Below are 13,287 nucleotides of genomic sequence, written 5' to 3' on the forward strand. Positions count from 1 at the left end.
ACTACAAAGATACCAAAAAGATACTAAGGGTTGTCAAACACTAATTATTGATACAAATTTCAATCTTGAGATTGTACTTTAAACTATAATAGACCATGCTTATAAATTGACACTCCATTTCTTCTTTTACGCAATTAGTTTGTTGGTTTAGCAATCGTGTTTTCTGAGAAATGGATAGAAAAAACAAAGGTAAGGAGGCATTCGATAAGTTTTCAGATGCTGTGAGGGTTTTACTCGTGGATGATGACAAGAGTTGTCACCTCGAACTGGCAAGAATGCTCCAGGAATGTGGTTGCGACGGTATTTTCTGGTCACCTTTCTTCCTCTTAATTTTTCTCTGTAGCTTGTTTACTTTCTTTCTTGCGAAGGGAGTTTATTCTAATGTATGCAAAGATAGCAATTTGACCCTGGTTTTCTTTTTCTTCTTAATCCCAGCTTTCACGGGCTTGTTAAAGCTAGTGAATATTAGGTTTGGACCTCGGTAATATTTGAATGTAAGTAGAGTAGGTATTAGTTAGTTTAGTTAATCGAAGAAACACTATCTCTATCTCGGTCTCTCCCGAAGCCATGCACAAATCAGGTCGCATGCAAGGAACAGTATTTGGTTTCCCCAGAGTTAAAAAAAAAATTTGCCCAATTGATAACAGCATTCCCGTGTGTCACAGGCTCAATTTAAGCTCCTAACACCGAGTCCCCTTTCTGCCTCTTGAATGTTGATTAATGTTTTACCGTAGAGGGTTGTGCGGCAAGTCGTTTGTGTACACAGAGCTGTATTGTTGTTAGACTAGTAGTTATTGCGCAAGTCATCAATGGCGGTTCCAAGAATTTTGTTTAGGGGGATCATTAAAAAACTTAAATTAAAAAAATTTTAATAAAAAGAGAACTTGAATATATCAAGTTATCGACAAAAAAAAAAAAATTTTGAAGTTTTACAATTTTCTTCTACAAGTTTTCAAATTTTGAATTGTTAGATAATAGTTCATTATGAGTATTTATTGCCAAGATGGGTAGCTATGACCATTTTATTTTGTTAAGTTTGTCTTACAATTTTATTTTTATGCACTTGGTATTATCTATTAATTTGTCATTATTTTTTTTAATATTTTAAACTAAATGAATAAACTTAACTCATTGGCTCTGTATTAATTATTGACGTGCACAACTACACTTATTCATATATAAAATAATACACTATGTGTCTACTTAATCAATTAAATGCTTGAACAATCACTAACTTTACAATTTTTCTTCTTGAAATTTTCTAACTTTATAACAAAAAGTTATTATAACATGATAACAATACACACACATGTAATAAATACTCTATATTTCCTAATTATTAAATTATATAAAATTATATTATATTTATACTGTACACACAAATATCCACACAGATCATTATTTACACAAATAACATTATAATAAAAATTAATGCACGCAATTAATATTAGACACACTCATACACATATAATATAAATTTATAATAAAGAGTAACATTTACCGTTCACAAATACTTATTCGTACTCTTAGAGTTAGAAAGCCTTGTAGTAAAGGTGTATAAGATTTAAGTTAGGGTGTGTAAAAATATATTTAAGAATAAATTAAAGTATTAAACTAACAAAAAAAAGTTATAGATATATATGTATATATATATATATATATATATATATCTTTTGAAGTCAAGGGTGTTCATTTGAACTCCCTAAACAAAGGGTAGAGCCACCCTTGCAAGTCATTTAAAACCGTGACTTCAAGGTTGAAATCGTGACTCGTTTAGTTGCATCCTTATCAGTGTTCTTGTAATTTTGTTTCTAGATCCTGGTCGCTTTAGCTTTAATTGTTTTTTCTTTTGTTTGGTTTTCTTGGATAAAAGACTTTTACTACTAAATAACAAAAGAAAAATACAAGAGTCAACCACACTTAACATTAACAAAAGTTTGAAAGATACCACTATATCCCAAGGCACTTTAGTTTTAGTAGAGTTGATTAGTTTACAGACTAGATTGTTATTGGGTGCGCTAAATTACCCAAAAATGCTTCTTTTAGCACACCAAATTAAACAAAGGAGAATTCTAAACCACAACTTTAGTCATAATTTGTCCAATAAATTGTGAATGATAGAGTAAACATGGAAGATCCATATGAGTCTACAATTTCACCACTCACAGCTTATCACATGAAAAAATTGTAACAAAAGTTGTGTACTAAAATTACTCCCAAGTAACAGATGGGTTTTGATTTGATGATTTGGGTTGCTATTGTGGCAGTAGGTTGCAATTTGGGTGGCGGTGGGTTATGGGTTGCGGTGCTAGCACAAGTTATGCAGAGGATTTAGAATTTTGCTAAAACATTAATGCTATGTTTGGATGTTGGGGAAAGGAGGGGGAGTAGAGTAGAGGGAGAGAGAGTAATTTAAATACATTGTTTGGATGTTTTTTAAGGAATGAGGGAGAGGGATTTTGAGGGATTTGGAGGGGTTTAAACTACTTTCAACCCCTCATTTTTAATTCCTCCAAATTGGAGAGATTTGGAGGGAGAGTGGAGCATAAAAATGCTTGACCAAATAAATTATCAAATTTACCCTTACAATTTTAACAAAATTACAAATGAAAAGACTAATTATTCCCCTCCCCTTTACTTAATTTTAAAAACATCAAAATAAGGTGAAGGATAACCATTCTCCTCTACTCTCCTCTCCACTACTCTCCTTTCCTCTACTCTCCTCTCTCTCAAAACTTCCAAACATAGGGTAAATTCTCCAAATCCCTAACTCAATCTCATTCCTTGAATTAGCACAGAAATTTCATTGCTGAATTCCTAATTCGATCTTGTTTCTTGTTTACTTTCTCTCTTCAATTCGCACTGATTTTCTAATTCAAACAAAAAAAAAAAATTCTCCTTGTTTTGATCTCATTGCAATTTCTTCACCTTTTACTTCGAATTCAGTTCAGGAACTTGATCTTTCATTACCTTTATGACGTCTTCAACATATGATTCAACTTCTTCTCCAATCATGGCTACTCTAATTACAACTTCAACAGTGAATTAACTTGTTAACTCAAAGCTTTAATTGCTGCTTTGGTGGGTCTCTGCTTTTTAGGTTTTAGTGACATCGTTGTTTGCTCCAGTATAATCCAAGTACAATTTCCTCTTTTCAAGGTCACTTGTAGCATAATTTTATGGGGAATGTTTTTTTGCTAAAAATTATTACGGGGAATGTCAGGTAGTGTTATTTCATTTTTCATTCCTTCTAAAAATAATGTATTAATAATAATGTTATGAGTTATTCTGGCACATTTGTCAACTCTACCATCTTTTTTTCAGTTACTCATTGCAACGGAGTGAAGGATGCTTTAGATTGGCTTAGAAAGGACACAAGCTGCAGATTTGATATTATGATCACTGAGAGAAACCTGCTTGATATGGAGCTTCTTCAAAAAGTTGTACGAGAGATGGATTTGCTTGTTATAGGTTATTGATTTTCTCATATCAATATATGCCCGCCTTTTACTAAGATATTTCATTTACACACAATTTCATAACTGGCAAGTTTTACCTCCTAATATTTGTTATGTTAATTACTCAGCAATGCCACGCAATGGCACATCTAAGCCCATTCCAATGAATATTCTCGTAGCGTTCTGGCGATATGTGTTTCGTAAGAATATACGTAACCCGGCTGAAGTGCAACAACCAATGAATGATTTTCCTGAAGCAAAAAAACCACGCTTTCGTTGGCGACCAGAATTCCATAAAATATTTACGGATTGCGTGGAAGAACTCAAAAAAGAGGGCATAAGTATGTTTTTTATTCCCCTAATCTTAAGCATCATTCATTTGTATTGTATTCATCACACTGCTAACCAGGAAACGATTGGAGATAGTTTTTAAAAGACAACTTTTAGTTACATATATGTAGTGTTTTTCTTTTTCCTAACCAGTAAAATGAATATTGAAATATTTACGTTAAAACTGTCATTTCTGCTGAATTTGTGTTTCTGATTCTCCAAGAGAATATTATTTCTTAAGAAGAGAACTAAACACTAAACAGAGCTCTTGTGATTGTATGAGCTCTAACTCCTTGATTCCTTCCCCATTCTTCAGTATTAATGTGTCTGTATTACAATATCTTGTATGTTAATGCAGAGCCCACTGACAAGAAAATTGAGGAACTCATGGAAGCTAAAGGTGTCAAAGGTCTTACTAGAGATATTGTAAAAAGCCATAAGCAGGTATTATTTGTATAACTAGTTAAAACTGTCAGATTCCTTCTTCAGTAAAGGAAACTCACAACTTCCATCTGCATGGCACAGAAATGGAAAAATAAACATTCAAAAGAAGTTTCTCAGTCTGATATGCAGGGGTACAATGACAAAGATGGTCCCAGTACAATGACAACCCAACTGCCAGGAGCTCCAGCTGCAATGAACATAAGTTCACAACATCACATAGGAGCTCCCCAGATCATGACTCAACCTTCATCATCAAGTAGACAAATATGCAAAGATCTGCCTGGAGGTCAGGCTTTTGATGACAGCACGTCCATTAATGCATCCACAAATTTACTTGCCAATAATCCTCAAAGTCAAGGCTTGGATGAGATTGTGCTTGACCCGTCTGACAACCTTGATTTATATTGGGATTTTAATAATATAGATACTTTTGATGAAATTGATTTCAAGGAGTTGGACAATTATTTACCAAAGGACGGTAGGTAGTCGGAAATAGTAATCTTTTGCCCCACGTTTAATATTACACTTTATATTTTATTAATCACATCATTTTACATATCTATGCTTTCCGTTCCTAATAAAGTAAGGACAGTACAGCATTAAAAAATAATAATCACAGATATCCTATTGATAGAATGTAACATACTAACATTAAAATAAAGTTTTTTTTTTTTTTTTTTTTTTTTTTTTTTTTGCAGATAAGCAGATTTTTTGAACAACTCCAACCCTGACCGGTGTTTAGGACAGAGTCAAGACTTGGAATTATGAGTGATGGGAGTTAGGAGTGATGGTTTTGCTGTTGGTTGATGTAGTGACTCCAACTTCCGACTCTTCTACTTAATTACTAAGATTTTTTTTTTTTTTTTTTTTGACTAGATAAGGAAAAAATTATTGTTTAAAAAATTTTAAAAAGAATGGATTGTTTGTTTTGCGTGCATCTTCTTCTTCTTCTCATTTTTTTTTTTTTTTTTTTTTTTTTTGTGCATCATTTATCCTAATTTTTAAAAAGGACAAAATTTGGCTTTTTTTCCAATATGTTTCAAAATGATCAAAACTTAAATTGAGTTTATTGTTTGTTTAGTTAATAATACTCAGATTTCACATTCGAGATTTATTTGGGAAACTTTATTTAGATCTTTTGAGTTTTGACAGCTATTATTGATTATATTCCAACTGCAAAATTAGTTAATAGTATGCATAAAAATAAAAAATTTATTCACTAACAAATATACCGAGATTAATACAAATATGTATTAGTAAACAATCAAGCTATGTTAATCTATATTTAAGTTTTGAGTCATTTATCAATCGAGCCATAAGGAGAGAACTAGTGTAATGTGTTAAATCTACGTCAGTTTTTTGGTAGAAGATATACATTCCTAAGAATTTCACTAATAAAATTATGACAAATATATAAAATAATTACTGTGTAAGAATTGATATACATTATAAACGAGGACTAGTGTGTTTAGTTAAATAAACCAAGTCCATTTCCTCCCCACACACACACAAAATAATAATAATAATAATAATAATAATAATAATAATAATAATAATAATAATAATAATAATAAAATCAAATAAATAAATAAAACACAGCAAGTCTGTTTGTTTTGTATCTCCTAGTTAAAAAACGAGAAAGTGGGTCAAATTTGATCCTCCGCCATGCATCTCATACAGTTAAAAACTAGGGTTTTGAAAGCCCTTGCAAAACACTAAACTCAGTATTAGAAGTATGCTAAATGACTAAATTCATAATTTTCTAATCTCCATGTAAAATAGTATCAATGTGGGAGCTCCTAAGTTTAATCACGTCTCCATCCTAATCGGTAATTTAGGCCTCCCTCCAACTCTTAACATCTTCCATTGGCAATTGGTAACGTCTTGCTTTTCCATATGGCTTCTAGCAAAAAGAGCAAATTGTGCTAGCAATTCAACCACCGAAGTAACACAACTGATAGCATGCAATCCTAAACAACTTTTGGTTCATTTGCCTTCTTCAATTCCAATGCATATTGAGACAACAGTACGAATTCCCTCGTCTCCTCCCCACAATTCCATCTCCAACACACCCATCAAAACCCTGACCCTAGCCCATCTGACTATTTTTCTACAAAAGGAATTATACTAGTTATACTAAAAGCTTAAGCTTTCTTGCCTAGGACGCAAGTGTATATTGTCCTATGATTGATTTTGCAAGGGACTAGACTGAGTGAAGGAAAGCGCAGGATCTGACATTCTTAGTCTGAGAGTTGGCTCCATAGCAACTGTCATTTCAACAAGATATCATCCCATCATCAATTTCAACAACAAGAGAGACAAAGATGACTTTTTGGAAGAACAGCCAAGAATGATGGAAGAAATAGAAGCACCTCATAGGAAAACATATTTATACCTTTATCAATCATCTATGAGGAATTGAAAAATATAAGCTAACTTATAATACCATGGCTAAGTGAAGGCACTCATTAAACAAGAAATACAATTATACAAGTCATGTCACCCCTTGGACCTTTCTATAAATCAACCAGCCATGATTTACAGGAAAATGTTTACTCAGTAAGAAACATGTTTCAAATCACAAGTATTATTATGTATGAAGGCCAGGGATTGGAAGTACTAGGTATCACTATGTAATAAATACTTCAGAAAGATCCCTAGAAATTATATTGATCATGACTGCAGGTAACTAATAGAGTTTTGTTTGTTTGCTGGAGAATTAAATAAGTAAAATTATTTTCCTGAAGGAAATATTAATATCAATTTTTATCTTACTTACACTTTAACAGACTCAAACAAAATCTTTATATTAGGGATACTCACGGTCTCCCCTGCAATAATACAGCGAAAATTATATTATTTCTTATTTCTACATAAAAATAAACAAACAAGCATATAATGGTGCACCATAGAACATAAAGCAAGTATCAAGATTTATTATGCACTGATATCAGAAATTAAGTTTGAATATGTATACCTAGTAACCTAATCATGTGCAGTAAATTTTACAAAACCCATTAACAAATTATAAAGCAACTAGATCTGAGAATTATGCCTGACTTGCACATATGTAAGGCCCTGCCCAAAGCATAACAAAGAAACCAATTTTGTGGCAGAGTTTGAGAAATGGTATCATACCTGCAATCCCCTCAAAAATCAGCTTTCCCGATTTTGGTTTATGCAAATTCCAAGGTACATAGGTTAAAATAGTATTTAAGCCTAAAGGCTTTGCTCTCAATAGTCTATCTTCCCAGCACAGCCATGACAATAGACAAATAGAAGATCACAAGAAGAAAGACTTAACTTAGGAGACATATATTTGTGTTCAACAATGACTTCCATGAGACAAAAACTAATTACAAAGCATTATCAGTTCAGTATAGGATATTAAGTGAATAGTTGCATATATGTAAAACTTCAGGAGCTCCACAGGTTCTATTTCGCATGTTAAACATTAAAGACACACACACACATTTACTATGTCAAAGTAAAAGATTTTACAGAAGCTCATTAAACTTCAACTTTCTCTGTCATATCCTATTAAATTTTTTTTTTTTCCAAAAAATCTTCAATATCCAATTGCGTTCTCTGTAAGTCAAGATTGAGTTATACATCTTCTGCATCTTATTAGGTACAATTGAGAGGTACCCTTCTCATACAAATAAATTTAGGTGCTAATTCCTGACAATGTTACTGTTAGAGCACCGCTGGAAGAATCCAGAAATAATGCAAGTTGCCACCGATGATTTGGAAGGGCTATCCATCTTTCCAAAACATGCATTGGAAATCTTAAATTTTTTATAAGTAACACAAAAACAAGAAAATAAAAACCACACCCCTCAAACTCACTCCTCTTTCAAAATCAAGAGAATAATTGTAAAAATCAATACAAAAATTGAATGCAGTTAGCATGAAAATCAATTATAAGTCTATGATTAACAAGTAAAAGACCATTTCATCAAATTCCTCAGCAAAACACAGGCAGTGCAGTGCCAAGATTTAAGTGCAAATCATCAAGCTAGATTATTTTCCTATGAATCAAGTTGTTAGGTAAAGAAGAAAGAAAAGCAGTAAATTTAAGTAAATTCTGAAGCTTTTAGTTTGACCACAGTATTGATTAATTTAGGGAAATTTGACACATTCCTAATTAATTTGTTTTCATTTCACATAGTCCTCACAGTACTAAGAATTCCTCGCAGTCATTTAAAATATTGGGGAAAAAAATTAAAACAAAAGTACAAAATTATCAATTGGCCCGGGATCTGCAATGCTCTCCATTTGAGCTATGCAACAAGATACAAGCAAAAACAAGGGAATGCAAAAGTTAGCTCCATATTGGAGTACGTCAAGATCAATAACTCAAACTTAAAAGAATAACCTTGGTATGATGCAGTAGCTTTAAACTAATTTCAAGTTTATTTTCAGACTCAACTTAATATATTTTGGCCAATTTGGAGCTTGATTTGGCAAGACTCATATTTACATGACCCTTAATACATAGTTGAACAGATAGAGATTAAAAAAAGATAAACATATGGCTAAAGCCATTAAAATTAAAGCTTCCTTCACTGTACGCTACCCTTAACTAAAAAGACAAAATTTGCATTGGAGTGTAAAGCAGAGGCTCCTTCCAATATATAAAAATACAAAAGCAAACAAGAATACCAAGTAAAAGAAAAGCCTAACTTCCATTTAGTTTACCTGAAATTATTCACTTTCCCTAACTGAAAAAAAAAAATATGTATATATATATATATATATTTACAACCAAAAAATGAATGAACACCACAAGAGTAGAGTCCTTTTAATTTAATACTACTTTCTTAACTGTCCATAAACCATAGCTCCTTCCCAGTTCCAAACGCCCAACAACTCTATATGCAAAGATTAATAACAAAACAAAAAGCCTAACTTCCATTTTAATTTGTAGCAAACATCCAATTTATTTAAATTTTATCTCTCCTTTTTAAATTTTGTCTTCTGTGTCCAAAAACAAAAACCTGGTTAATTTCCCAGAGAACAAGGAAAATACTAAAAAATTCAAGACTGGGTTTTCTTGAGCATATTCAAAAAGTACTTTCCTTTCTTTCTAACTTCTTACAAATACAAATGCCTCTCTAAACCATCAATCACTTATTTTATCCCTTAAAACGGTTTGATTAAACCATGTCTTTCATGGCAAACTTTTCTGGGTATTTTCCCATAGAGACAAACAGAGCTTTATCAAGCACACAAATTTATTAAAACCCAGATAAAAAGATTAAAAACCCAGATCAATTATCAAATTTAATTTAAAAATACTAAAGCCAATTAGTAAATAAGGTTCAAGCTTTCAAACTCAGTAATGATAAAAGCAAACACAAAAATAAAACCTAGACCGTTAGACGACATATAAGAGAAAGAAGATGAAGAAGAAGAACGACATGAGTAAGAGTAATTCACATTCACTGACCTGAAATATTGTACGTTTGGCCAAGACGATGGCCACGGAAGTGTCGTACTTGGTTTGAATTGGAGGACCGGAACTCTGGATTTTTATTTTTATTAGATCTTTAAGGGGTATTTGGTTGAGGAATTTGAGTAAAGTTGTTAGGATGTTTTTGATATATTCGTAGGTAAAAATGTACGTGAAAATACGTGTTAACGTATTTAAAGTGTTTTAAAAACTGATAATGTGATATTTCTAAAGAAAAAAACTGAAAAGGCAATTTGAAAAAGGCTCGGATAAGAATAGTACTAGATGGTGTGGGACCTTTCTTAGCTTGACCCAATTCAAATAACAGTCCCAAAAGAAGGCCCACCAACATTCTATTTGATTTTCAGGCAAAAATCGCCCAATATTACTATTTGACAAAATATTTAACAATAGGCATTTAATAATTTACTACTATTTTGAAATTCCAGTTCAAGAGACTTAGGCCTGTTTGGTGAGTTAGTTTGGGTAATGTTATTTGAATGTTTTTATATATGTGTGGATGAAAAAGTGTGTAAAAATATGTGTTATGTTGTTTAAAATGTGTAATTTTGTGTAAAAATTTTACATGTAACTCGAGTTTTCAAAAATCGAGTTACTTAAAAATGTGACATAGTGGCAACTATTGACCTGACATGTTGACCTGACTTTTTTTAATTAAAAATTCCACCTAGTTACTTGTACTATAAAAGTCGAGTTCTTTAAACTTGAGTTCTTTAAAATTTGACAAAAATATGAAATTGATTCTCTAACTTTCAGTCTTTTTCATTTTAATCCTCTAACTTTTAGGTTTGTCATTTCAGTCTTCTAACTTTTAATTGCTGTCAATTTGGTACTCTTTTAAAACTCAGTTAAGGCTACCGTTAAAGTAACTTAAACAGTGCCATTTTTCCTTCTTTTTTTTTTATAATTTCAGTGATAGTTTTTAGACCCCTTAAAACCACAATCAGATTAACCTAGTTAATTAGCCAAGTTGTTACTTAGTCCAAATTCCAAGTCTAGGTTATCACAATCAAACAATCATATCATGCATAGCAGCGGAAAATAAATAAGACAATGATATGATCACCTAGGAAAACCAAATCGGTAAAAAACCTGGGGATGATTTAACCTAGCTATCCTCAAGGTAAAAAGTAAATCCACTAGAAAGAATCGAAGTTCATACAAAAGGACTTACAAGCACCCCCACTTGACTTCCTAATGCTACCAACCAGTAGAACTTACTGATACGACCACGTGCAAGTTTCGAATCCACGGACTCCTTCATTCTTTGGCCTTTGCAAAACACAAACACCCCCGTTTGTGACTTTGAGATCCCACTCAAAGGTTTTGCAACACAAACTCTCCTGTTTGTTACTCCAAGACCACCCTTGAAGGTTTAGATCATCAACACCTTTGATGACAAGAGAAGGCAACAATTTCTACAATACCGGATCTTGAGATTCTTCAAGGAATAGTACCGGTAGAAAACATAAGAGAGCTTTTTAGGAACAAAACCCTAAATACAAAAGAGGCACACTCTTTTCTCTCTGAAAAACCACATAAAAATGTGCTTAGGGTTTCCTTTATATACTGGGAGAAGTAGATTAGAAACCCTAATCCTAAATGGGCTTGGACTGTTGTTTGGGTTTAATTAAAATTCTGCAGATACAACTTTCGATCGGTCGAGCCAGACAGATTATGAAATCTTCTTCCTGCAGCTTGTATGTTCTTGAATCTTGACTTGAATCACATTGAGCATTGTCTAATAAAACCTATAGACTCTAAGATCTATATCTAGACAAGTTTGTGTTCACGATTTGCCAATTGTTCTAAACATTTAGAACCTAACATTCAGAATTCAAAAAAAAAATCAAAAAAAAAAAAAATCAAACAAACAAACAAACAAATATACAACAACAACAACATTTAAAGGGACGACCGAGATGAAGGTGACTGAATTGGATTTCTTTGATTTTAGGTAAGGGGAAAAAAAGGGGGCAAAAGCTAAACATTTAGCACCCAAAAACAAAAAACACCAGAAACTGAACTAACTGAACCATATTTCTAGCATAGTACTATTACTATTTTCTAGTCGAAGACTTCATTAAATCCAAAAACCAGGAGAATCTGGGTAACTAATTTCGTTTTCCCAACTATCTAGTTAGTAGTTAAGGTTTCAAAACTATATTTTTTACTAGCATCTCGAGTCTAAAAGACTCGATTTAAGGCCTATAAATCGAGTTTTTGGGACTCGATTTTCATAGATTGATCACGTCTGATGTGGTATTTTTTTCCACGTGGAGTCTACCTGGAAATCGAGTCTCTAAGACTCGATTTCTAACCCAAAAAAATTTAAAAAAATTTTAAGTCTCATGTACAAGCCGAAATACCCAAAAACAAATTTAAGAAATCTCAAACACATCAATCCCAATCCTAAAGACTCAGATCAGAGGGTCTAGAGCTCACTGGGTCGCGCGATCGCGCGCGGCCTGGGTTCTGGTGGTTTTTTTTCTACGATCTCGATCTTCTCCGATGTTCTGGGGGTCATGCACGGCCTGGGTTCTAGTGGTTTTTTTTTCTCTGATCTCGATCTTCTCTCTCTTTCTATTTTTGGGTTTTTTTTTTTTTTTTTTTTTCTCTAGTCCTTCTCTGATGTTCTGGTGGTTCCTCTCTGATTTGTTCTTATTTATAAGGGTTATAAATCGAGTCTTAGAGACTCGATTTCCATGTAATCGAGTCTCTGATGCTCGATTTATAAGCCAAAATCGAGTCTTTTAGACTCAAGATGCTAATAAATAATATAGTTTGGGATCTGGAACTACTAACTAAATGGTTAGGAAATTATGGTTAATTACCCATTTAACCAAGACAAACCCAAAAAAAACTTACTGTTATAACTATTTGCTAGTCCAAGACACAAGAAACAAAGAATCAAAACAATTGATTCATTGGAAACACCAAGAAAAACCCAGAAAAGCATTACTCTTTTGAGAGGATCTGTGCGATGAGTGGCGGAGAGGCGGAGGCACTCAATGTCGGGTGTTTGGCCATGAATAGCTCTGAAGTCTTGGAGAGAAAGCTCGATCTTTGAAGTGGGTACAAAATAGCCTCGATCGTTGATCATTTCCAACACAGTTCTGCGAGCTAGGTAGTATCTGTGACTCTCTGTGCTTTCTTGGTCCACATAGCTGCTCATACAAGGTCCTAGAATCTCCTAATCCCCTAAATGTTTTTTTTTTTCTTTTTTTTATATCCCTTTTTTTTAATTTTCTTTAAATTCGGAAATTTATTAAAAAAAAGAAAAAGAAAAGAGCCAAAACAACGTCGTTTTGGCTCAATTAACAGCATGACGTAACTGGAATTTAACGGAGTACCAAATTGATAGCAATTGAAAGTTAGAGGACCGAAATGACAAAATTGAAAATTAGAGAATTGAAATGAAAAAGACTAAAAATTAGATGGTCGGTTTTACATTTTTGCCTTAAAATTTTGAACAAAATGCATTGCTATAACCAAAGTGATTGGAGAATAAATAATGACAACAATAAGAAAGAATTCTGTTTTGGCAAGGCAACAATAAGAAGCTAAGCACAATTAAAT

At 32.7% G+C, this 13,287-nt stretch overlaps 1 long non-coding RNA gene across 1 annotated transcript; it reads right to left on the reverse strand.

Moving 5' to 3' along the window:
• Positions 1-5,779: 5,779 nt before the first annotated feature.
• On the reverse strand, positions 5,780-9,887 carry LOC115989048. Its single transcript, XR_004091763.1, has 2 exons — positions 7,371-9,887; positions 5,780-6,499 (listed from the first exon to the last, which is right to left on the reverse strand). It is a non-coding gene; the product is annotated as an uncharacterized LOC115989048 (long non-coding RNA).
• Positions 9,888-13,287: the final 3,400 nt, after the last annotated feature.

Source organism: Quercus lobata, chromosome 5, assembly GCF_001633185.2.
Source record: "Quercus lobata isolate SW786 chromosome 5, ValleyOak3.0 Primary Assembly, whole genome shotgun sequence".
NCBI lineage: Eukaryota > Viridiplantae > Streptophyta > Magnoliopsida > Fagales > Fagaceae > Quercus > Quercus lobata.